The following is a 25,452-nucleotide window of genomic DNA, read 5'->3' as shown; positions in this document are numbered from 1 at the left end:
ATAAAGTGACTGAATTTCTGGAATGGGGATTCTTGGAGAAATCATGCTGCTTAATCCCTGGGGAATACTTATACCAGATCCACCCTGGTAATGTTTAAGGTGGCTTTAGCTAATTTTCCATAAAATTAAGCCAACTTTTCAAGTGGCAGATAATGATATATGATATGAAATAATGAAACTTTTCTCTAATTCACTCATTCAAAATATGGCATCCCATGGTTGTCCATTGAAACTGATAGCTTGACATGTTAATACAGGGGTGAGAAACTCCCAGCCTGTGGGCTTAATTATTTTGGCCAAGCCATGCCCACTGGCTGTATACTGTATCTGGCATGATGTTAGGTATAGGGCAGATAAAGACCTGGCTCAGCTGAAATAAGGTTTGCAGACACCAAAGTGCTCTGTACAGAGCTTTGCAAGACCAAAAGGCCAGCTGATTGTTGAGAACCCCCTTGCAAAGCACTCTGCACAACTGCTGGGCCTCATGAGACCCTTTGCAAAGAGCTCCACAAGACCCAACAATCAGCTGCACTTTTCCTGCACAATTTGATTACAAACAGGGTCGCCTACTGCCATTATGATGTTAGGTGACTGACAGGTAGGCAGCCACACGTACCCATCAAACCTGGCTCATGGAGGTGGGGGATATAACTATCTGGAGCATTGACCAGATCCAGTTCCCCGCCCGTGATGAGATGACAACAAATCACTTGATTTCTCCACATGACCAGAAGTTGAATGTGTACAACAGTGCAATTCTCACAGCCAGACCCTTGTGAACCAGAGCCCTGCTTCCTTTTGAGCCCTAGGCCTTCACATCCTTTACTGCTCTAACACAACAATGGCCTTCAGATGCAAGATCTGTTGAAAATGACCTCTTCTCCATGGTGACCATATCCAACTCCTTCAGCCTTTCTTCACAGGACTCGGTCTCCAGACCCCTCCCCAGCCTTCATTACATTTCCCTACCTATCTTACAGGACATGGGAGCTATTATGCCATCACATGATGGAGGCGATTGCTTTGCCAAGTGGCCAGATCTACAGCCCAGTCTACTACATTGCTACAAGGGCAAAAGACATTGGAGTATGTGCAGAGTAACTTTGCATTGGTAGTCACAATTGGCCCTTACATATAGGTATATAGCTTCAGTTCACTCACATTTCAGTGGCAGCTGTAGAGTGTGGCTTCTCACTCCTTCACAATCTCTATTAGGAGTGAACCTCCTTTTCACTTACTTCCTTATACTTTTTGCATCAAGAGCACTTGCTCAGCATTATCTTCTGAAATATGAAGGTTTTATTTCTTGTTTTTTTCCCCTTCACTAAACTGCCCATCTGTTTTCAAATCAAATGGTGTAAATGCATGTTTTCTCCCCCTCCTTTGTCTACACCTCTTAGTTTATCTGTTGCTATTTATAAGTTTGTTGCTCACTTGGAAATGTGTTTCGCATGGAAGAAACTAAGCCAAAACAAACATGAATTTATATAAATATGATTCTTTCTTAGCATATCTGTATATGAAGAAAAAAGCAGATCAGGCAGTGCACTCTCTGGGATCCTAGGACTTAAGGAAGTCCACTGAAAGAACATTTCCAATCCCTTCCTACCCCTGTAACTGCCTGTATCAGGGCTGGCCCAAGTGAGCTACTGGCCAAGGGCCCACAACCCAACAGGGGCCCACGGTCCAAAGCTGGCCCACCACTACTGCCGATGCTGCCACTGCCACCCTCCATCTCCCCATCAGGAAAAAAAACATCTCCTACCTGCCCAAACATTACTTGCTTTCTAGGCTTCTGGATTTCTTTACCATCCTCCTTAGTACTCACAGTTATTCCCACTGAGTTGGGGCTTCATGTGGGAAACTGCTTATTTCTCTGTTGTGCACATGCCTCCAAAAAGCAGAGTGCACATTCTCTTTGTGTGGAGCTGAAATGATTGCTCACTGGCTACCAGTCTTTCCTTCCTTCCAGCCCTGCTCAGAAGGAAGCCCTTTGTTCTGCAGCAGGGAGCAGGAGGCTTAGCACTTTCTTGGAATTTGCTTAAGTAGTAAGCATCACTCAAGTAAACAAGCAACCCTGCAAAGCCCATTTAAACAGTAAGCTAAGAAGAACTTATAAAAAATGGGGGGCAAAGCACACTCTACACAATGTTTCAGTGTGACTTATTGTCTTGTTTTTATACAAAGTTGTTTCAGTGTGGTGTAGTGGTTAAGGTGTTGGACTACAACCTGGGAGACCAGGATCTAATCCCCACACAGCCATGAAGCTGACTGGGTGACCTTGGGTCAGTCACTGCCTCTCAGCCTCAGAGGAAGGCAATGGTAAACCCCCCTCTGAATACCACTTACCATGAAAACCCTATTCAAAGGGTCACCCATAAGTCGGAATCAACTTGAAGGCAGTCCATTTCCTTTTTTTTTTTTTTTTGTTCGCCATGTTGGCACTTTAAAATAAATAAAAATATTTTTAAAAACCCACAATTTTTTGATGCTACTGCATCAGATTTGTGAGCGAGGTAATGATTGGATATGTGTTCTCTGCTTTTTGTCAATGGTTTTTTTTAACCCAAGTTTGCAGTATGCTTTTGTTCCTGCCCCTGTTGCTCAAAAAAGCTATACCCTACAACTAGAGATTTGGCAGTTCCAACCAGATTGACTGTTGCCCACATTGGACGTCCTTTCTCATCATGTGCCTGCTTATGCCCAAGCTGCTTGTTCATTGACAGTTTTTTTTAAAGGCCTGACTAATTATATGAAAAATGATAAACAAACAAAAAATAAACCTGATATTATATGAATAGGGTTGTATTCAGCACAGCTCTAAGCAGATAGTTCTGTCAGAGCAAGAATTTCTCCTTGCACAACAGAACAATTTCCCCCTCTCCTCCCCCAGATTTGGGTATGGCACAGGGCATACACAGAGGGTGTAGAAGGGGGAAATCCCTTTGTGCTAGTGCAGTACTTCCCAGCCTTTGTGAACACTGAACCCCCTTTGTAACTTCAACAATTTTTTCAACCCCCCACATGCTAATTGTAATTTTAGTCTCTGTTAATTGTAATTTTAGTCTCTGTTTATTCATCACAAAAACAATATGATTATGATATATATTACCTGCCCTTCACCAGACGGTCCCAGAGCAGGCTGCAGCAATATTAACAACTTTTAACAAATTTTGAAGGAAATGAAAGGAAGGTGATAATAGTAAATCACTCAGAGTGGTGAACAGAGCCTGCTGATGCCAGGACATTTGGACTCTAGTTTTAAGTGTTCCACCTTTAGCACTCAGCTCAGAAAGCTCCTTATGGCAATAATAATAATTTGTCAAACAGACAGAATATCAACAGGTGAAGCTTTCCCCATAATTGTATTCCCAAACTAGAAAAGACTTAATTAATTTCTACCTGCCACACAGCTGTTAGAGGCACAAGAGCCCTGCTCTCTCCCAATGCCAAGCCTAAACCAAGTAAAGAACTCAAGGTAGTAGTAGTAGTAGTAGTAGTAGTAGTAGTAGTAGTAATAATAATAATAATAATAATAATAATAATAATAATAATAATAATAATAATAATAATAATAATAATAATAATAATAATAATAATAATAATAGCTTATTTCTATCCCAACCTTTTGGCCAAAAGGCTCTCAAGGCGGCTTACAAAAAATAAATAGAGAAAAATATAGAAATTTACAAAGAACAAATATAGAAATACATATAAATAAAAATAGTAGAATTTACAAAAGTTAAATAACAAGGTAATGACATTATTAAAAAGCAACAATAACAACTTTCAATAAAAATACAGTTACAGTTAGAATTACAGCTGTGCAGGAATTTTTTAAACTTCCATCTTGCTAACTGCATTGATGATAAACTTTCTGTTACTTATAAATCATTGCTGAGGTTAATGTCGTTGTATGGTTTAAAAGGCAAAAACTACAGTGTACCAAAGTTCCAGAAAAATGAAGCCAGGCCAAAAGACACATTGTCCTATCAGTAATAATCTTTTCCCATCCTGACATCTTCTTTCTTCCTCCAGGAATGCTGCAGGAATTCTAAAAGAAGTACCTGGATGGTGGTGGTGATGGAATAGAAACCAGCCTCCTTCCACTACTTAGCTTCTCTGCTGCTTGCAGATTTTTTTCTTTCTCTACTGGCCCACTTCCAGTATCCCAGAGCTGGACCTGGAAAGGATGTCTTAAAGCAGCAGACTCACCTGACACTTCAATCTGCAGGTTGTGGGATAACACTTATATGAAGAAAATTGTCAGGATAACTCATATTTTCGCTTAGCCACTGTACTGGTGTTTCCAACATTGGTTCTATTCCATGAATCACCACTTGATTCTTCTTTTCACCATCTTCAGGATTAATTGCAGCAGGGCAAACTTCTTTTAGGAGATCCCCAAGGGTATGGAGCTGTCTCTCTGCAGCAACAGGACGAAACAACGTCTGTATAAAAGGTCGCTCACTTGTTGCCTGAATTCTAAATGCGATGTAGCGAAATCCACTATCTTCTGGAGGGTATTTCATGAGCTTTCGGTTAATGGCCGAAAATTGATCAAATTTGTCATTCTGTAATCCCATCCAAAGTTGTTTATGATGCTTTTTTTTTGCATCTCATTGATAACGTGACTCTTATGTTTCAAGGCATCCACTTCTTTTATACAAGCCATGAAATGGGCTTCAATTACATCCTTAGAAGGACAATGTAAAATATCTTTTTTCTGGAAAGTTCTTAAAATGTACTGTTATGTTCCATGGAAGGATTCAATGCATGAAGGTCAAAAAGCAAACCAATAGGATAATGCCATTTCAGTGGTGTGCCTTCATATTCAAACCATATTTCCACAATATCTTCTTGTCTCATAACCTTCTGAAAGTGTTTTTTCACTTTGTCTGTTACCAGTGTCAGGTAGCTAATTCTAGGTAAAAGCAGATAGTAAGGTTCAGCTTCTCTTTCAGTAATCTCATCTTGATATAGTGTAAAACAGTTGGCATTTGCCCAAACCCCACATCTCTAAGTACATCTTTGTCATTCTTCCAGGAAGTATAGAAGCACATGTAGGCTAAATTTATTCCCTCAGAAAAACCAAGCAACTCAGATATCTTCTCCAAAATAACAGCTCAGATATGATTAATTCAATATCACCTGACAGATTTTCGTTCCTTCTTCTTTGGCCAGCCCCCCCCCCACATGTGTGTGTGTGAAGGTCGCTCATGCACAAGTCAACAACGTGCAGACCCCATTCAGCTCTGATCCACCCACTGGGAGCCAGCTAGATGGCCCTCTCCCCCTTTAAAATTCTCCGCTAGCTCTAGGGCCAGGGCTTGCTCTTCGCATCATGTGGCTCAGACACCGCCCATAAAAACAACAAAATTTGGGCAACATATTTTAAAATATTTAAAATGAACATATACAACTGTGTAAAAACACACTCAACACCTTGATAAACAGCAACAAAAATACACTGAGCATCTGCAATTTCACATTTTAAAAACTTAATTTACCCTTCATATTTTCACTCACTTACTGCCTTGGGCCAGCCACTAACTCTCAGCTTAACCTATGTCATATAGCTGTTGCTCCTCTGAATTCTATAGGACTCACTTCTGAGTAGACCTGGTTAGGACTGCAGCCTAAGTCCTTGTATTACAGACATAAAATTTTATTTCCTTTAACCAGAATGATGCATCTTCGTACTATAAAGCCCCATGTGCCCCCCCCAAAAAACTTGATTGATTTTCTCTCACGGTCACTGACAAAAGAAAGGGGGGAGGTGCTGGGCCTTAAATAAGTCCAGCTGCCCTCCTCTTTTGATGTACTCCCTCCAGTGCTGTACTGTGATTTACACAGCTCTCTGTGTGGTGGAAACTGACTGTACTGGCTGGAAGGAAGGAAGGATGGGGAGGCGGAAGCAGCTGCGAGCACTTGCAATGCAGGCTTGCAAGCTGGTGGTGCACAGACCAGCCATTAATTAATTTTTAAATTAATAAGTAATTCTTCTCTTGGCTCTTTGTGACACTCCTGGGTACTGACCTCCAGGTTAGGAATCACTGTGCTGGTGCTAATCCTTCCACTATTACTACTTTTTAGCTGCATACTGCCTATCATACTTATGAAAGAGTCAAGACCCATACAGTACTATATTTCTGCTGCATAATTTTATAAGTTAGGGTTGCCAGGTCAGAAGCCACTCGAACAAAAAAATCTTAGTTAAATTAGGGTGTTTCCAGGTCCAGATGCAGTGATGGGGTCATTTCTTCTCACCTGCTTAGAGAGGTAAGGAACATTTAATCTAGCCTACTTGCTTCTGACAAGAAGGGTTAAAGTGCCCTCAGGCCAAGCCAGTCATCAGAAGGTCATTGCAGGAAGAAAGCCTAGTGTTGTGAAGATGTTAGATGGGAGCACTCAGGAGTAAATATGGATACCCCTGAAGGCTGCAATTCTAAACACACTTCCTTAGGGACTAAGCCCCATAGAACTCAACAGGACTTACTTCTGAGCGGATATTGTTAGAATTTAGTTGTATTATGTGCTTCAGAGAGAGTTTTATCCATCAGGCGGGGAGACTTGAGGGGGCCCCAATTGCCGTAGTGACGGGCAAAGGAAGGTATGGCGCTGTGAGAAGGACGTGCCAGGTAAGGGGAACGCGGTCCAGACATGTTGTGGCTGTGCCTTGTTCCGGTCCTTCCCACACCCGCAAGGTCGTTGGTAGTCCTATCAGCCAACTCTCAGATCTCCAGTTGCTGTTATTAAATGCCAGATCGGTATATAATAAAACCTCCCTCGTCCACGATTTGATTGTGGATGAGGCAGCCGATCTGGCATGTATAACCGAGACCTGGGTGGGTGAGCAGGGAGGAGTTGGTCTCTCTCAGCTCTGCCCACCGGGGTACCTGGTCCAGCATCATGGTAGATCTGAGGGTCGGGGAGGTGGGGTTGCTGTCGTCTATAAGAGTTCCATCTCACTCACCAAGCACCATGTTCATTCAGTTACTGGCCTGGAGTGTTTGCACCTTGTGTTGGGCCAGAGGGACAGGCTGGGAATCCTTTTGGTGTACCGCCCACCTTGCTGCCCAATGGCTTCCCTAACTGAGCTGGCGGAAGTGGTCTCGGATATATTGTTGAGGTCCCCCAGACTAATAGTACTGGGGGATTTCAACATTCATGCCGAGACCACTTTGTCTGGCGCGGCTCAGGACTTCATGGCTTCCATGACAGCCATGGGGCTGTCTCAATATGTTAGTGGTCCAACACATGTATCGGGGCACACTCTAGACCTTGTTTTTGCTACTGAGCATGGGGAAAGTGATCTGGATGTGGGGAGTTTTACAACACTCCCTTTGTCATGGACAGACCACTGCTTGCTGAAGTTTAGACTTTCAGTAACCTCTTCCCTCTGCAAGGGTGGGGGACTTATTAAAATGGTCCGCCCCCGGAGACTAATGGATCCTGAAGGTTTTCAAAGGGCTCTGGGGGATTTTCCGGCTGATAGGACTGGCGCTCCTGCTGAAGCCCTGGTCGCTCTGTGGAATACGGAGATGACCCGGGCTGTAAACACGATCGCTCCTGCACGCCCTCTCCTGTGTAGAGCTCATACAGCTCCATGGTATACTCCGGAGCTGAGAGCGATGAAGCAAGATAGGAGGAGGCTTGAGCGGAAATGGAGACGAACTCCCGACGGATACAATTATGCGCTGGTTAGTGCTTCGACTAAGCTCTATGTAGGAGCAGTGAAGGCAGCTAAAAAACATCATTTTGCTGCCACTATTAAATCATCTCTTTGCCGCCCAGCGGAGCTCTTTCGAGTTGTCCGGGGGCTTCTCCATTCAAACCCTCCGGACACGGTGGAATCATCGGAGGCCCGCTGTAATCAGTTTGCCGATCACTTCCAGAATAAGATCTCATGTATCCGCCGGGACCTAGACTCTCAAGTTATAGCAGTAGATCCTAGTGAGGTGTCCGGAGCACAGTCTTGTCCTGTTTTGTTGGATGAGCTTCAGTTGGTTCAACTCGAGGACGTGGACAAGGTGCTTGGACAGGTACGTGCAACCACTTCGGTACTGGATCCTTGCCCCTCCTGGCTGATAAAAACTAGCAGGAATGGAACAGGTAGCTGGGCCAAGGAAGTGATAAATGCCTCTTTACGAGAGGGAGTGGTCCCGGGCTGTCTGAAAGAGGCAGCTGTGAGACCACTCCTGAAAAAGTCTTCCTTGGACCCAGACAATTTTAACAGCTACAGGCCAGTGGCGAATGTTCCATTCCTGGGCAAGGTCTTGGAACGGGTGGTTGCTGGCCAGCTCCAGGCGCTATTGGATGAAACTGATTATCTAGATCCATTTCAATCGGGTTTTAGGCCCGGTTTTGGCACTGAGACAGCCTTGGTCGCCCTGTACGATGACCTATGTCGGGAAAGAGACAGAGGGAGTGTAACTCTGTTGATTCTCCTTGATCTCTCAGCGGCTTTTGATACCATCGACCATGGTATCCTTCTGGAGAGGCTCGCGGAGTTGGGAGTTGGAGGTACTGCTTGGCAGTGGTTCCGCTCCTACTTGGCGGGTCGTCTCCAGAAGGTAGTGCTTGGGGAACATTGCTCGACACCGCGGGCTCTCCAATATGGGGTCCCGCAGGGGTCAGTTTTGTCCCCCCTGCTTTTTAATATCTACATGAAGCCGTTGGGAGAGGTCATCAGGAGTTTTGGAGTGCGTTGTCATCAGTATGCTGATGACACGCAGCTCTACTTCTCCTTTTCATCTTCTTCAGGTGAGGCTGTCGATTTGCTGAACCGTTGCCTGGCCTCGACAATGGACTGGATGAGAGTTAACAAACTGAAGCTCAATCCAGACAAGACTGAGATGCTGTTGGTGGACGGGTTCTCTGATCGGATGGTGGATATATACCCTGTCCTGGACGGGGTTACACTCCCCCTAAAGGACCGGGTTCGTAGTCTGGGAGTCTTTTTAGACTCTTCCCTCTCACTTGAGGCTCAAGTAGCCTCGGTGGTTAGGAATGCGTTTTACCAACTTCGGTTGGTAGCCCAGCTACGTCCCTATTTGAGTAAAGAGGACCTTACATCAGTGGTACATGCTCTGGTAACCTCACGTTTGGATTACTGTAATGCGCTTTACGTAGGGCTACCTTTGAAGACAGTTCGGAAGCTACAACTAGTGCAAAATGCGGCGGCCAGATTGCTGACAAGGACCAAGCGGTCCGAGCATATAACACCTGTTCTGGCCAGCTTGCACTGGTTGCCAATATGTTTCCGGGCTAGATTCAAAGTGTTGGTATTAACCTATAAAGCCTTATACGGTGCGGGACCACGATACCTTGCGGAACGCCTCTTCCGATATGAACCGGCCCGTGCACTACGTTCTGCTACGAAGGCCCTCCTCCGGGTTCCAACTCACAGGGAGGCCCGGAGGGTGATGACAAGATCTAGGGCCTTCTCAGTGGTGGCCCCCGAACTATGGAACAGTCTCCCCGAGGAAGTACGCCTGGCGCCGACTCTGCTCTCCTTCCGGCGCCAGGTCAAAACCTTCCTATTCTCTGAAGCATTTTAAGTTACATTGATCTAATTTTAAAAATGTTTATTGTATTGTTGATTGTATTTTAATATTATTTTGTTATTCATTGTATTTTTATACTATTTTATGTTCACCGCCCAGAGAGCTATCGCTAGTCGGGCGGTATATAAATTTAATAAATAAATAAATAAATAAATTGTGCTGTTGGTAAAGCTTGACTAGGGATCCTCTGCAACGATATCCATATCAGAGCAGGTTGGCAACCTCCTGCCTGCAATGCCTTTTAACGTGGTTGCTCCAAACTTCTTTACAGACTTGACCCTTCACTACAGAGAGAAGTTTGAGATATGAGTAAGAGTTAAGAAGATTCTCTGTTCTTTCCTGTCTACTCTGTGGGCTGCTATAATCTCACATTGACAGTCAATCTAATTCCAGTGAGTAATAATTGACAGAGAAAACACACATTGTTTGATCTACCTTCACACAGGTAGATTGGGAACAACAGCAATTGAAGCCACATTTCCCAGTATGTGAATTCTCTTTTACCACTTTTGGGCAAGAAACAAACCATCTCACAAATAACAAGGTACATCATCAGTGGGCTTAAGGGGGTTGAGCTGACCACATGGAACCACTGTTGTTGCTTCTATGGATGTAAGGGAGTAAGTCAGAGGTATATGAAATGCAAATAGAAATAGAAAAAGAAAGGACAGTGATGATTTCCTAAATGCAATACCATACCAACCACACAATATTCCTATGAGTAAGACAGAAAACTCAGCATCCCACAACCAGTCAGGATTCCTAACCAAAACTAAAAAATCCTGGCAGCCAGTCAGCCAAGGTCACAGAAATCCCCATGCAGCACAACCTGACTCGGGGGCTGCAGTTAGCACAGAACGCTGTGGCACAATTGCTGACATGAGTGAGACCCTATTTGCACATAATACCTCTGCTCCGAAATCTGCACTGGTTGCCGATTTGCTACCAGGCCAAGTTCAAAGTATGATTTGCATGTTGGGGTGCCACATAGTACTTGTTCTGCTCTTGTAAGAAATTGATCCTTTAGTGTGGCAGTACCTACTCTTTGGAACTCTTTGCCTATTTACTTTAGGCATGCACATCTTTGTACTCATTTTGGCACCTACTAAAAACATTTTTGTTTGGGCAAGCCTACCCAGGCATGTAGAAGCTATTGTGATGTTTCTCTGTTTTTAACTCATTGTTCATTTTATTATTTTGAATGTTTTTAAATACCTGTCTTTAACTATTTCTGCCAATGATTTCATTGTTTTAATTCCTTCTATAAACTGCTTTGAGGGTTTGTTTTTTTAAAAATGTGGTATATAAATGCTGTAAATAAAATACAGAAATAAATTTTGAAGGCACTGTGGCCCTTGGGTCTCATTCCATTTTTAGGCACAAAGGAATCTGCCTTATACCAAGTCAGGCCATTTGATACCATCTAGCTCAGTACTGATGACATGGACTAGCATTGGCTCTCCAGGATTCCAGGCAATAATCTCTTCTAGAGATTGAATTTTGGACCTTTGCATGCAAAACATGTGCCCTACCTTTGAGCTACAGCCCTATTTTAAAAAGTATATTTTAAAATTGTTCTTTTCAATTCATTAATGAATTCACAGCATTCTAGGGCAGATCCACACCATGCATTTAAAGCACATTTAACATACATTTGAAGCACATGAATCCCACCACAGAGTCCTGGGAATGGTAGTTTGTTAAGGGTGCTGGGAACTATAACTGTGAGGGGGAAACTGCACTGCCCAGAATTCTTTGGGGGAAGTCATGTGCTCTAAATACGAGTTGAATGTATTATGTGGATTTGCATTACTTCATAAACTTCTAAACTGCTCTCTTCAACAGTCCAGTAAAATGTAAACTTGTTTGACTCCTTAATTAGAAAAGTATAACTCTGGAGTATGTATACTTTTTAAAATGGCTGTTCAAAAATTATTTAAAAGATAAAATGACTATGCCATTTTTGCAAGTAATTAAAAAAACCTGCATGCATACTTTTATTGTAATGGTATCTAAAATTGTTTACTGTATATGCCCACCAAGATCCTGCTGTGATCTTCTGTTATAGTGCAATCCTATGCATAAATCCTGTACAGATTTATGCTTTATGCTGCTGAATATGTTTACTGAATTTCTCATGTGAGACAAGCAGAAAAAGGAAACTGTGGGTTTAGGTATTGCCTGGGGGTCAACAAATCTTGTCAATCACAACCCTGACCTCACTAATTGGCTAAAAACCTGAAAGGGCAGGGATTAGAGCAGCCAGTACTAACAGAAGCTGCTGGGGGCAGCAGCTGACATTTTTGTTTGTACCTTTTGAACCAGACCACCTAGAAACTTAATTTTTTTTTTAAAAAAAATGAAAGCTAAGAGTCCGGAGATTAAAGTGACTCACCTGGAGACTTGGAGAGAACCCCCAAAAACCGGAGTCTCTGGGTGAAGACCAGACACCTGGCAACCCTAATTAATAAGTATTTTTATACAGCTATGTGTATTATTTTTACACTACGTTCAACATCAAAGGCTCTCCTTCGGGGACCCACCCAGAGAGAAGCCCAGAAGGTGACAACAAGGAAACGGGCTTTCTCTGTGGTGGCCCCCGAATTATGGAATTCTCTCCCTGATGAGGTACGCCTGGCGCCAACATTGTTATCCTTTCGGCGCCAGGTAAAAACCTTCTTGTTCTCCCAGGCATTTTAACATTTTAATATCTACTTTTAACACCTACATCTATCACTCACAATCTTAATTTTAGTAATTTTAACATTAACATCTTAAACAGCTTAATATTTTAACGGATTTAATACGTTTTTATACTTAACATTTTAGGATTGTGTCTGTCGTGTCCATGTGTTTAACTATGTTTAGTTATTTTGTTATATTGTTTTAATGTGTTTGATATATGTTTTTAATTGTATACTGGATGTTTTTATGCTGTGAACCGCCCAGAGAGCTTCGGCTATTGGGCGGTATAGAAATATAATTAATAAATAAAATAAATAAATTTATGCTTCTTACTTTAGGAAACTTGGAATGTGTATGCATAAAATATATGAAAATAATGATGCATATATAATGTGCAAGATTGGTTCATATTTTTTTAGTGGAACCAGTCACCCCCCCCCTTGCTTCTCATTGAGTTCAAGGAGCAAGATGGGAATTAGGAAAAAAAACTTGTGAGGATAATTTTGACAGTGAGATTTTTGGAAAATTCCATCCCTACCCACAACCTGACTTTATGAAGGAGTTTTATCTAAAGCTACTGTGTGTCCTACTTTACAGGTTCTCATAGTTTATTTAAATTGCAGGGCCAAAGGCCAACACAAAATTAATTAATATATCATGTACAACAAACTTACCATGTTAAAATTTATAATTGAGTTTAAAATAAATTCTATAAAGGAAAATTTAAAACATCATAAGGCAATGAGAATCTATGCTGATTGTACAGCGTCTAAAATTTAAAACTAGGACAGACTTGAACGGCAGCTGTTATTAAGATTCAGAATAAAATTAGCTCGTAGTTTCAAAGCTGCTAACACAAACAGGGATACCTTATGTGTCACGTCCAAATTTGAATCAGACATTAAGGAAATTACTTTCCCCACTTCTGTAAGAGATTCAGATTCATCTAAAAGCTTCTTGAGGAACTTAGTTCTGGGGTCCTGATAAATTGTGCAATGAAGCAGTATATGAGGAATGTCCTCCTCCTTATTATATCCACAGGGACATTGTCTTTGATCTTTTGGAATTCCGAGGATTCGTCCCTCTCTGTCTGCATTAGGGAGGGAGAAGAAGCGTAGTGCAGTGAACGCGTGCCTGAGGCTTTTGGGAAAAGGATACGTGAGGTATGGGGAGAGATAATGACCGGTCTTAAACTTCCCATACCATGGGGCCACTCTAGAGTTAGTTAGTGTTAAGTTATCCAAATACTCAGAGTGGCGGAAAACAATCTCACGTAATTTTTGATTAGGTGGTAATGATATAAAAACCTGAGGAGTTATATGATAACTAGATAATAGTTCTTCTAATTTAGGACCCCAAAGATTAGAGGAGAAGGGGTGGTTTAGGCACAAATTCAATAGTTCCTTGCCCGGCGACCTTCCAGCTAGTTTTGAGAACTTCAAAAGGGCAAGATGAATATGCGCTCCCAGGGGAGGAAGGCCAGTCTCAGCACGTAAGATGGCTGCTGATGTTCCTGGAGGGAGGGATAGTAAACGCCTGAGGAAATTTGTTTGAATAGTCTCTAAGGACAAAACAGTTTCCTTGTCCCAACCCCAAATTGATGCGCCGTATAAGACCTGAGGAATTACTTTAGATTGGAAGATTTTTAGAGCCGGAGGAATTAAGTTACCTCCTACAGAGCGATAGAACTTTAGAATTGCTCCTGCAGTTTTTATGGCTGTTAATTTTATGTGTTGCTGGTGTCTTTTCCAAGAAAGAGTGTCTGCAAAGTATATTCCCAGATATTTATATAACCGACATTGCTCCAACTGATGGTCTGCCATTGACCAATGATATCCTTCAAATCTCTTACCAAAAACTAAAACTTTCATTTTTTGGTAATTGATTTCTAGCTTTTCCTTTGTACAGAGTGCCTGTAAGTTTCTCATTAATTTTCTTAAGCCAATTGGGACTAAAGACAGGAGGACCATGTCGTCCGCATAAAACAACACGGACACCTTCCTGTGGCCGATAGATGGTGGAAAGTATTGTAGACCGGAGAGGTCAGATATGATGTTATTAATAAATAGATTGAAGAGAAGGGGGGCTAAGAGGCAGCCTTGTTTAACGCCCCTCCCTATTACTATCGGGCTCGTCATGTCTCCACTTTGGCTTACTCTAACCATAGCATTAGTATTAGTGTATAGGGCCCTGATGAGATAGAGAAGACGGCGATCTATGTTTAGATTATAAAGTTTTAACCAAAGAGCATTCCTATCGACAGAGTCGAAGGCTGCTGCCAAATCAACGAATGCAGCATATAGATGTCGTGTGGGTCCAATTATACTCTTTTTTGCCAGGAAGTACAGGGTTAGACAATGGTCAATCGGAGAAGATCCTTTTCTGAAGCCCACCTGTTCGGGATGTATGAGCTGGTTAGTCTCCACCCATTCTTCCAACTTTTGGAGTAAGAATTTACTATAAAGCTTGGAAGCCACATTTAGTAGGCTGATCGGGCGATAGTTGGAGGGTTTAGAGGGATCATTGTTTTTATAAATTGATACGATAATATTGCGCCTCCACCCATCAGGAATAATGCCAGAGTCATTAATCCTAGAGAAAAGGCTTGCCAAGAATGGGGTCCACCAGTCCGGGAATTGCTTGAATAATTCGGGGGGGAGAAAATCTTCTCCTGGGGATTTACCATTCTTCAAAGAATCAATGAGGATACTGATTTCTTCTGGCGTGACTGGGGGCCACGGAGGCGCTTTTGAAATATTGACATCCAATGAATGGTCACTGGAGGCTATCACTGGGCAATAAAGCCTTTGGAATGGGCATGCCAGGCTGGTGTCGGAATTCGATGTACATCTTGGGGGTTTAACGCACCCATCCCAGATTTAACTAAATTCCAAAACAGATGCTCATGTCTGTCAGAGGCCGTGCGGGCTAGCCGCTGCCAGTGGGCTTCGGCAAAGTCAGCTTTCTTTTGAATTAAGAGGGCTCTATAATTAAGAGGGCTCTACTTTACAGAGGACAGTCCTCTATTTGATGATGTCCTCTATTTGAATGGTTGTCTGGTCCAAGTCTAATTTAAAGTAGGGATGGGCGAACCTCTTAATTTCTCTCCTTTTCTTCTTTTTCCAATATTAAGTTCATTTCTGCATCATTTTATACATATATAGGCTCATGAAAATTCATCAGCAGTTCTCCTTTTATGTTTAAATATATATTTATGTACTGACATTCTTTGAAACAATTCAATACAAAATAGCAATTCAATATATAATTTTTAAAATCTTATTAAAAACTGTGATATGTTCACAGATACAGGAATCACACACCTGATATCACTAATCAGGGAAAGCTTGAATTAATAGGTGTATTTTTAGCAGTCAGTGGAACCTCTCCACAGTATGTGGCTGGCATATCTTGGTGGGGAGTCCCAGGCTATGGGCTGAAGGCACATGAGGCCAGCACCCTGCTGAAGCTAAGCAAGGTCAGGTCTGGTCAGTGCCGTGATGGGAGACTGCCTGGGAACCATATGTAAACCACCTTGGGTTTCTATCATGAAAAGAAAGGTGGGGTATAAATGTAATAAATAAATAAGTTCATTCTACAAGCTAGAGGCCACCATGGACTTTGCCATGAAATTAAATTCTGAAGGCCATGACTTAACTAACAGGGCCTTCTTTGAAGATCTTAGGCCACTAAAAATGTGCCAACTTTTGTGTGCAATTTTATCTAACAGAATGTTGGGTTGCAGTATTTTAAGTGTATATCTAATTGGTTTTAATAGTTTAATCCTGTTTTAATGCTGATTTTATATGTTTTATATTTTTATAGGTTCTTAATGATATGTACTTATTTTTATCTGGAAGCCGCCTTGAGTTCCAGTTTGGAAAAAGGGCGGGGTATTAATAATAATAATAATAATAATAATAATAATAATAATAATAATAATAATAATAATAATAATAATAATGTGTTTGTATATGTTATTTTCATGAACAGATGCATTTTTCTGGACACCTTCACTTCATATACAATTTTGTTTTGGCTGGAGAACTGTGTCACATAATTTGGAAAAGTATAAATTTTGAAGGGGAACTGCATTTTGGTTCATGTATTGTTTTGGGAGGTGCAGTTCACATTCAACCCTTCCCAAGCAAACCCTTCCCAAGCAAACCCTTCCCAAGCAAACTTACTCAACTCAAAAGTGATGCCAGTAGAGAAAGAGGGAAAGTTTTACAAACCTTTTTTTCACTGCTACATAAGAACATAAGAACATAAGAAGAGCCTGCTGGATCAGGCCAGTGGCCCATCTAGTCCAGCATCCTGTTCTCACAGTGGCCAACCAGGTGCCTGGGGGAAGCCCGCAAGCAGGACCCGAGTGCAAGAACACTCTCCCCTCCTGAGGCTTCCGGCAACTGGTTTTCAGAAGCATGCTGCCTCTGACTAGGGTGGCAGAGCACAGCAATCACGGCTAGTAGCCATTGATAGCCCTGTCCTCCATGAATTGGTCTAATCTTCTTTTAAAGCCATCCAAGCTGGTGGCCATTACTGCATCTTGTGGGAGCAAATTCCATAGTTTAACTATGCGCTGAGTAAAGAAGTACTTCCTTTTGTCTGTCCTGAATCTTCCAACATTCAGCTCCTTTGAATGTCCACGAGTTCTAGTATTATGAGAGAGGGAGAAGAACTTTTCTCTATCCACTTTCTCAATGCCATGCATAATTTTATACACTTCTATCATGTCTCCTCTGACCCGCCTTTTCTCTAAACTAAAAAGCCCCAAATGCTGCAACCTTTCCTCGTAAGGGAGTCGCTCCATCCCCTTGATCATTCTGGTTGCCCTCTTCTGAACCTTTTCCAACTCTAGAATATCCTTTTTGAGATGAGGCGACCAGAACTGTACACAGTATTCCAAATGCGGCCGCACCATAGATTTATACAACGGCATTATGATATCGGCTGTTTTATTTTCAATACCTTTCCTAATTATTGCTAGCATGGAATTTGCCTTTTTCACAGCTGCCGCACACTGGGTCGACATTTTCATCGTGCTGTCCACTACAACCCTGAGGTCTCTCTCCTGGTCGGTCACCGCCAGTTCAGACCCCATGAGCGTATATGTGAAATTAAATTTTTTGCTCCAATATGCATAATTTTACACTTGTTTATATTGAATTGCATTTGCCATTTTTCCGCCCATTCACTCAGTTTGGAGAGGTCTTTTTGGAGCTCTTCGCAATCCCTTTTTGTTTTAACAACCCTGAACAATTTAGTGTCGTCAGCAAACTTGGCCACTTCACTGCTCACTCCTAATTCTAGGTCATTAATGAACAAGTTGAAAAGTACAGGTCCCAATACCGATCCTTGAGGGACTCCACTTTCTACAGCCCTCCATTGGGAGAACTGTCCATTTATTCCTACTCTCTGCTTTCTGCTTCTTAACCAATTCCTTATCCACAAGAGGACCTCTCCTCTTATTCCATGACTGCTAAGCTTCCTCAGAAGCCTTTGGTGAGGTACCTTGTCAAACGCTTTTTGAAAGTCTAAGTACACTATGTCCACTGGATCACCTCTATCTATATGCTTGTTGACACTCTCAAAGAATTCTAATAGGTTACTGAGACAGGACTTTCCCTTGCAGAAGCCATGCTGGCTCTGCTTCAGCAAGGCTTGTTCTTCTATGTGCTTAGTTAATCTAGCTTTAATCATACTTTCTACCAGTTTTCCAGGGACAGAAGTTAAGCTAACTGGCCTGTAATTTCCGGGATCCCCTCTGGATCCCTTTTTGAAGATTGGCGTTACATTTGCCACTTTCCAGTCCTCAGGCACGGAGGAGGACCCAAGGGACAAGTTACATATTTTAGTTAGCAAATCAGCAATTTCACCTTTGAGTTCTTTGAGAACTCTCGGGTGGATGCCATCCGGGCCCGGTGATTTGTCAGTTTTTATATTGTCCATTAAGCTTAGAACTTCCTCTCTCGTTACCACTATTTGTCTCAGTTCCTCAGAATCCCTTCCTGCAAATGTTAGTTCAGGTTCAGGGATCTGCCCTATATCTTCCACTGTGAAGACAGATGCAAAGAATTCATTTAGCTTCTCTGCAATCTCTTTATCGTTCTTTAGTACACCTTTGACTCCCTTATCATCCAAGGGTCCAATTGTCTCCCTAGATGGTCTCCTGCTTTGAATGCATTTATAGAATTTTTTGTTGTTGGTTTTTATGTTCTTAGCAATGTGCTCCTCAAATTCTTTTTTAGCATCCCTTATTGTCTTCTTGCATTTCTTTTGCCAGAGTTTGTGTTCTTTTTTATTGTCTTCATTTGGACAAGACTTCCATTTTCTGAAGGAAGACTTTTTGCCTCTAAGAGCTTCCTTGACTTTGCTCGTTAACCATGCTGGCATCTTCTTGGCCCTGGTGGTACCTTTTCTGATCTGCGGTATGCACTCCAGTTGAGCTGTGGTTTATTTGATGACTTGGTGGTGGCAGATATCACAGTGGCACAGTCGTCAATGTTACTGAGTGCCATTTTTGTTTTTTGTTTTCACCCAAAAGTTTCCAGAGAGTGCATGTGCAGGACATTCATGATAATAACATGTAGCCAATAAACGCTGGCTATGCGATGACATCTGAATCCTATACAGAGTGAAGACTATGCTTCTTGTCCTTTGGGACCGAACCTGGGCTGTTCTGCATGCAAAGCAGATTCTTCTCCATTGAGCTACAGCCCTTCTCCAAATCCCCCTGCTCATATCACATCCTAGGAGTTATTTTGTGTTATTTTGTATTAGCCCCAGTTTTTCCTGTCCCAGTAGAAATCGTAGTATGAGTAGCTTACTCTTTTCATGCTTAACTCTCTTCCTCCTCCTCCTTATTCATCATATACGTTTCATCATTGCTTAAGTTTTCTTATACATAAAAATGTTAAAGGCTGTGATGCTGTATTGGGCTGCAATGATAACAGTTTATATGGCACCCCTGCCCCCCTCCCCAAGTGCATAGCTTGGACTAACAATCTTTATATCTCTCCACGACATTAGCCCTCTTTAGGCATTCAGTTTGAATGTATGAAAAGGCAAGTGGGAATGCCTAGGGCAAGCCCTGCCTCCTTGATGAAGCTGTGCCCATTGGACACATTCTGGGCTCAATCATGACTGACATTATTCTAAAAGGAACCACCATCATTATACATAGGGTTGTCAACACGGGAATGTGAACCATTGCCAGTCAAGGTTCCTATTTCTGTTGGAAGCCCTTTGTACAATGAAGGTGCCCCCCTTCAGACTCAGCCAGTCATGCATTGACTCAGAGCATTGCTGGCATGTGGGACTAGGGTACCTTTGTACATTCCCACAGGCCCCTTAGTGCATTCAGAAGCAAATTCCTGAAGAGGGCTAGAGTGAAATATGAATGGCTTCTTACCATTGTTAAAAGACTAATCAGCTTCTTTTAACAGAACTGCCTTTACTGATCATAAATTTCCATAATCAGGTGAATCTATAGGAATCGCTGTGAGGGTTTTTAGAAACAGCACATTAATTGATTAACTGAGTGCACCTTTGGCTTTCAGGATAGACCACTGACCCTGACATCATTACCACTCCGAAGATTGTTTAAATTTAGTTATTGTGAACTCTGAATCATTATTCCTGTTAGATATTTATTTATTGTTGTAAAAATGTTTGTGTGCATGTGTGTGTGCATGTGCATGCATGTCACCAAGACTTTATCAGATTGTTTCATATGGAGATTAGGCTTCTAGGAGCTGACTCTGAACTGAGTTTCAAAACTTTGTATGCCTGTGAAATCTTACTGGACTCCTTTCTTAATCAAGATTTAAATGTTTAAACAAAATGGAGCCAAGTAAATGGTTTTCCATTTTGTGTCTAGATTCCTGATAATAATTGGTTTTTCCTGGATTTTTAAAAAAGGCTTGCATTCACTCTTTGCCATTTTTTCTTTTCTTTCTTTTTGATAATGGAAGAGCAGATTGCCCTCCTTCATCTTCTTTAATTCAATTTTCCCCCTGGTAATACTTTGTTATTTACTTTCATTGCTGCCTGCTCAGCAATTTAGGAAATGCCCCTTTGACATCCTTTCCCAATCCTGGAAACCAACATTTTCTCAAAGTGCCTTTTATTCTTGGGGACTTAGTTAGTCAGAAATTGTTTTTGCAATCATTAAATAGCAGCCAAGCCATTAAAATGCGCCATGCATAGATGTGTAGGTAGCACTTCAAACTCTTCAAATACAGATAGAAGGTCCCCATCTTCATTTGTTCTCCCTCCCCTTTCATGTCTTTGCTTGTCTTGTGCCCATCCTTCTCTCTCTTCACTGTTTCATCATTCTGTTTTGAAGGTACATATTAGAAAAGTTGAAAAGGGCACAGCCCCTTTGGGGCTGCACTTACACAGTTGCTCAAGCTTCCTGGGAATGCTTATCAACACTGCTGTAGAACACAAAGTACCCAATTACTGTCTCCTTAATGCAAGTGGAAAAGAATTAAGCATTATGAATTGCCCTTGATTTGCACAAATACCAGCTTAAGAGAATGGATTACTCACAAAGACAGTGTAGAGTGAGATCATACTACTCTCAGAAGTCACCACAGCAACTTCTGTGGACAGGACACACTGGGAATTTGAAAATTCTTGCTCATGGATGTAACCATGAGCTTTTCCATGAGAAATGATGGCCCATGTTTCATGCATTCATTACTTCATTCACCTAGTGATATGCCACCTTTCAGATCCAAAGATCATCATGGCAGTTCACAAAATCATTTTAAACAATAAAAAGCAGTCTGTAATAACATAAAACTTAAAAGCATAAAATGAGCAAGAAAATACAGAAAAGAACTAAAATCTAAATTAGTAAAAGTGGTGCTCACATCATTCCCCCAAAACCTCATAAAAAACCCAATTTTTAACAAGTTTTCTAAGGGCTATTCAAGAGGGAGCTTGGTGGCAATCTCTTTGCAGGGAGTTCTACAATGAGGGTTCAACTCCTGAAAAGGCTGTGATTTGCAATGCTGTCTCAAATTACTTCTGAGAATTGTCATGTACTGCTGGTGCCTTTGACAGTTGGTGCAAAGGCTAGCACACAACAGAAAGCAAAGTAAGCATTGGCTAGAATCATCTCCTTGGGAGCACAGTGCTATAGTAAACTCCAGGGAAGAAAGGCTTCATGCTGTGGAATTAAAATTCCATTGGCCTCAAACTTTGGTTTGAACCTTGCAGACACAAAGGGAATGATGGGTAAAATGACAAGGAATATGCTGCAGAGTACATGTATGGGGTGTATTACAGAATGTTCCCAGAAAAATGTGGATGTTTGACCTTCTATAAAACCACAAAGTAGCTAACACGTGTGTAGCTCAGGTGTTTCTTTTGCAAATAGTTGAAAGATGTCAGTGTGATGATGGAAATCCCATTCTGCGCCCGGTACTTACCAGGCCAAAGGGGTGAGTTTTGTGGCCGCAGCTGAAGCCTGAGCCACCATCTTGGGGGTGCGTGCATGCGGGGTGCAGACACGGCACACAGTGAGGGACCAGGGTGGCCAAGGGTATTTAAACCCGTGCTGCTGGCTTCACACCCTCTTTTGAATTTGGTGGCAGTGGCGGCGGTGAGCCTCATCCCTCGCAGTGGCAAGCATCAATCTGTGGCTTCTCCCTGCACTTCGGAGCAGCACAGCAGCAGGAGGCTCAGGCTAGGTGGACTCCTGGCCGGGATTTTCAGTTCCAGTCAAAAAGGACAAGGGTGATAACGTGGAACCGGATAAACCCAAGCGGCAATGCATAGAGTGCACTTGGGCTAACTGGTTGCCGACATTCCTAACATACATGGGGTAGTGATGCAGAAACACCCACAGAGGGACTCAGTACTTGTTAAATACCTCAACATCATATGAGGTTATTCTGAGTTCCAGGGGGCTGCCTGGCTTGCCTATGATGAAGCGTTCCGTATGAGGGTGGCGTTTGATACTTCCCTCCCCGGGACAAAAAAAAAAGGCTGACCTGTGGCTGCAGTTTATGTCACACTCCAAGACCGTGGCTGGCGACAGGACAGACAGCAGCCACCTCCTAGCTTGGCAGGTAGCAGCAGCTCCTCCCTGCGGGCCGGCAGGGCAGGGGGTTCAACCAACCTGCTTTGCTGGGAGTTCAGCTCCCGCGGCTCATGTGGTCAGAGCCTCTGCAGATTAATAAATAATAATAATAATTTAATTTCTGTGTCGCCTATCTGGCCAATGGCCACTCTAGGCGACGTACATCTTTGTTTCAATAAAATACATCATAATAAAACAATACAACGATAAAACTATAAAACTATAAACAATGACAGTTCAGAGTACTAGGCAATTTATCATAGTGATTAACCCTCCCCGGAAGTCCCAAAGGCCTGTCTGAAAAGCCAGGTCTTCAAGGCCTGGCGGAATACATTCAGGGAAGGGGCATGCCGAAGATCATATGGGAGGGAGTTCCAGAGAGTGGGGGCCGCCACTGAGAATGCCCTCTCTCTCGTCCACACCAACCTAGCTGTTTTAGTTGGCGGGACTGAGAAAAGGCCCTGTGTGGCTGATCTTGTGGGGCGGCATAATTGGTGGCGTTGGAGGCGCTCCATCAGATAAACTGGGCCGAGACCGTATAGGGATTTAAAGGTTAATACCAACACCTTGAATTGGGCCCGGAAAACAACTGGAAGCCAGTGCAGATCGAACAGCACTGGAGTAATATGCTCCCGGCGGCGACAGTTTGTAAGTAGTCGAGCCACCGCATTTTGTATAAGTTGTAATTTCCAGACCGTTTTCAAGGGTAGCTCCATGTAGAGCGCATTACAGTAATCCAAACGAGAGGTGACCAGGGCATGTACCACCAATGGGAGCTGGTGAACAGGAAGGTATGGTTGCAGTCTACGTATGAGGTATAATTGATACCAAGCTGCCCGACTCACTGCCGAGATCTGAGCCTCCATGGACAGCTTGGAATCAAGAACAACCCCAAGGCTGCGGACCTGGTCCTTTAGGGGCAATCTCACCCCGTCGAACATCAAGTCAATATCTCCCAATCTTCCTCTGTCTCCCACGAGTAGCACCTCGGTCTTATCGGGATTCAGCTTCAGCCTGTTCCTTCCCATCCATCCACTCACGGATTCAGACACAAGTGTGCAATATGGGGGGGCCATGCCTGCATGAGCTGCCCCAGGAGCTGGCCCTTCAGGAGTGTGAGCAAGGATGCCACCAGCCCAAGAAAGCCGGAGGCTGCAGGCACAGCTCAAGGAAAACAGCCCCCGCCCAGTTCAGCTCCCAGAGTTCAAATACTTGCTCAGTCTTTACCCACTAGTCCAAGATGCACAGTTTTTGCTGGAAGGCTTCACAATGGGTTGTCGGATCCCCTACTCGGGTCCCAGGTGGGCCTTTATGTCCTGCAATCTTAAGTCGGTTGTGGTCATGGAATTGGTTGTGCAGGAAAAAATAGGCGAAGAAATTAAGGCAGGCAGAGTGTTGGGCCCCTTTCTGGTGCCACCCATCCCCTCCCTCAGACTTTCTCAGCTGGGCCTCATTCCCAAGAAAGCAACAGGTGAATTTCACCTCATACACCACCTGTCCTTCCCTTGTGGTGTCTGTAAATGACTTCACCCCACCGGACCTATGTTCTGTCTGCTACACATCATTTGACTGTGCGATGCAGATGGTCAGGCTCTGTGGGATTGGGGCCCTCATGGGAAAATGTGACATCAAGTTAGCCTTCCATCTCCTCCCTGTTCACCCACAGGACTTTGAACTGTTGGGCTTTACTTTCGAGGGTGAATATTATGTGGATAGGGCATTGCCTGTGGGCTGCTTGATTTCATGTTCAGTCTTCTAGCGCTTCAGCTCTTTTCTGGAGTGGGCAGGCCTGCAATCAGTGGTGCACTATTTAGATGACTTCCTGTTTGCTGGTCCTGCAGACTCTGGCACCTGTAAGGCCTTAATGGCCCATTTTGCAGTGCTAGCAGAGGAACTTGGAGGCCCCCTCGCAGCTGAGAAAACTGAGGGCCCATCCACCTCTCTCACTTTTCTGGGCATTGAAACTGACACCGTGGCCCAGTGCTGTGGACTCCCTCAGGACAAGCTGGTGGCCCTTAGCAGGAAAATCTCTGAAGTCGTCAGGTCCAAGAAGGGGCCAGATAGTTTTTTCATCCATCCTTCCAGTAGTTAGAAGAGGAGTAGAAAGGGAAAGAAAAATACTACATGTGAATGAATGGCTATGAAGGTGGTGCCGATGTGAGAGATTTGGATTCTGGGACCATGGGCTATGCTTCCTGGAAGATGGGTTGCTGGCAAGTGATGGGTTGCATCTCACAAGGACTGGGAAGAATGTGTTTGGCCACAGCATGGAGAAGTTTATCAGGAAGACTTTAAACTGAATCCTAAGGGGGAGGGAGACGTAAACCTGGTGGTAATGACTGATGAAGGCTTGTGCACAGTAATGGGAACAGAGAGATTGGCTCTAATAGGGACCAGTAACAGTCCTCAGAAAAATGTAGTAAGGAAGCCAAGCCATAAATCACATGGTCTTCAATGTCTGTATACTAATGCGCAGAGCATGGGAAACAAGCAGGACGAACTTGAACTCTTAATACAGGAGAGCAATTATGACTTGATAGGTATAACTGAAACTTGGTGGGATGACTCTCATGACTGGAATACAGCAATAGAAGGATATGACTTGTTCAAAAAGAACAGAAGGTATAAAAAGGGAGGTGGAGTTGCGCTATATGATAAAAATATATGTCCCTGCACAGAAATACAGGAAGATGAGCTTGGTAGCTCCACCAAGAGTATCTGGATTAAAATTAATGGGGCAAATAATAAAAGGAATGTGGTGCTTGGAGTCTATTACTGACCACCAAATCAAGGAGAAGATGAGAATGCAACTTTTGAAAAGAGAATTGCCAATGTTTCAAGGAGGCATGATGTAGTAGTAATGGGGGATTTCAATTATTCCGATATCTGTTGGGAGACAAATTCTGTCAAACACGGCCCCTCCAAGAAATTTCTCACTTGTGTAGGAGATAACTTTCTCCTACAGAAAGTGGAGGAAGCAACCAGAGGATCAGCTACCCTTGACTTGATTCTAACCAGTAGAGATGATTTGGTAGATGAAGTGGCAGTTATGGGAACGCTGGGGGAAAGTGACCACACCATACTTGAATTCTTGATTTTAAC

The 25,452-nt window shown here is 42.9% G+C and overlaps 1 pseudogene; it reads right to left on the bottom strand.

Annotated features, from left to right (window-relative positions):
* Positions 1-4,223: 4,223 nt before the first annotated feature.
* On the bottom strand, positions 4,224-5,029 carry LOC133384484 (autophagy protein 5-like; annotated as a pseudogene).
* Between the last annotated feature and the right edge of the window lie 20,423 nt (positions 5,030-25,452).

This window comes from Rhineura floridana, chromosome 4, assembly GCF_030035675.1.
Source record: "Rhineura floridana isolate rRhiFlo1 chromosome 4, rRhiFlo1.hap2, whole genome shotgun sequence".
Classification (NCBI taxonomy): Eukaryota; Metazoa; Chordata; class Lepidosauria; order Squamata; family Rhineuridae; genus Rhineura; species Rhineura floridana.
Note: the sequence above shows the minus strand (reverse complement) of the source record. Positions and strands in the feature narration are given on the sequence as shown.